Genomic DNA, 2,056 nt, shown 5'->3' with positions numbered 1-2,056 from the left:
CCGTCGGAATGTCCGTCAGAATACCGCTGTTTTCTTGTAGTGAGTGCAACACATATGCTTTTGTTTACGTCGTCTCAGGACCTTCTTCAACTCTAGTCCTTTGGTGCGCGTTTGTTCTTTGGAGTGTTTTTTTTTTTTGATAATCCAGTATCCGACCACTTTGCGTGATCGACTAGCCCACCGGGCCTAAACCCAAACCATTACAGGATTTTTAAGCGTCCACTTAAGGGCCCCTGGTTACGCGAAGTGGTCTGGAGGGCGAGAGGCAGCCCATGTAAATACCCCTCGTGGCCGGGGCTCGAACTCGGGTGGCGGGCACCTCAGCCGAGGTTCCTTTACCACCAGACTACGAGGCCCGGTTATTCTTTGGAGTGTTATCTTCATCCAACCTTGGATCGTTGGTATGATTGTGTTTAATGTGGACTCGGTTCTTAGCATCTTTCCTGAGTTTGGGTTTTCTCTTTTTGCTATGACTCTTTAGATGGTGGTTTTTTCTATCAGAAGCTTTCTCTCTCGGTTCAGATTTAGTTTGAAGGCTTGTGGTTCCTTTGCTCAGGATCAACAACGGCCAAAGCGTCTACGAGAACCCTTGGTTTGCTATTGACTTTTCTTCGAGTACCCTTGGTTTGCTATTGACTTTCTTTACTGGTAAGGTTTGTTGTTGAGGCATGTGTTCTATTTATTCTATTATCCTAAAAGCATGATTAACTACGGTCTCTTAGCCGGAGTTTATAACTTATGATTTGACACTTTTTTGTTTTTTGTAAACTATGAAATAAGAGACGGTTCTTAAATCTCTTATTTAAGAGACGGTTTTTAACTTTTCTTAGTTAAAAACTAATAAAATCTAAGAACCGTCTCTTAACCGAAGTTAAGAACCCCAGTTAAAAGACTGGGGTAAATGATGGTCTTAGATTAGATTACAATACTCTTCGAACCCTCTTGTTTATAGTACAAAGCTTTCGATACACACCCTACAAAATTGCTTAATATTTTGTCAAATTTAGTTGACATAATATTTTGGAAAATATTTATTATGATTTGACATTTGACATTTGACATATGACGAAATATTATTTATTATATTATTATCATTTTATAGGTTAAAACTTTTACATATATAAGCTTATAGATTTTGTATCATTTTATACATACAAATCGACCCTAATGTTCCTTTTACTATAATTTAGTATCATTTTATAGTTTAAAAATATACATACATAACCTTATATATTTTGTTTGTCCATCCAATCGAAACTAATTAGGCTAACCTATGGATTTTTATTTCACAGCTATTGTAAACATGTCAAAAAAGAATTCTCCACCCACCCGAAAGGTGACATGCTTCTTGGGCTACGAAGGAATTATTGACCAATGAAATAAAATAAAAAATTGCATAGATTTTTATGAATGTTGTAAAAGGAAGGTTTTAAGTCTGAATATTTTTGTGTTTTATTAATGAATAAGAGATCCTTTTATATAAGGATTACATGAGAGATAAATGGAAATACATAAATAGAAAGATTACAAATCATAAATATAGATGAAATAGGAAAATTAGAAGAATAGAAAGTCTCTAGCCGACTTTCCCTCTCTCTCCATGCCGCGGCCGACGCCTCTCTCTCTAGGGTTTGGACCGTCTCTCTCTCTAGGGTTTGGACCGGTTATGGACGTCCACCAATTGATTTATAACACTCCCCCTTGGATGCTATAATCATTCAGGGATTGTAATACGCTTAATGTTGCTTCATTAAAACCTTATCAAGAAAACCCAGTGGGACAAAACCATGATGAAGGAAAAAAAGTACAACACGTACTATTCCCCTTGATGTGAACCTCAGTGGAAGTTCTTCAGCCTACGCATCTGATGCGTGAGCTTCCTGAACGTGCAGGTAGGAAGTAAACAAATCGGCCAAGTTTATTACTGAACCGTAACTGGATTACTTTGACCTCTCCGGTCTTTTCTCATGTCTTATGACATCGTGTGTGCATGGTCAATAAGTGAATCTTTGCTGTCGACTACTCTTAATTTGGTCGGTCAGACTTACAGATAATA

Source organism: Brassica oleracea, chromosome C3, assembly GCF_000695525.1.
Source record: "Brassica oleracea var. oleracea cultivar TO1000 chromosome C3, BOL, whole genome shotgun sequence".
NCBI lineage: Eukaryota > Viridiplantae > Streptophyta > Magnoliopsida > Brassicales > Brassicaceae > Brassica > Brassica oleracea.
The sequence above is the reverse complement of the archived record's forward strand: the minus strand, read 5'-3'. Positions refer to the sequence as shown.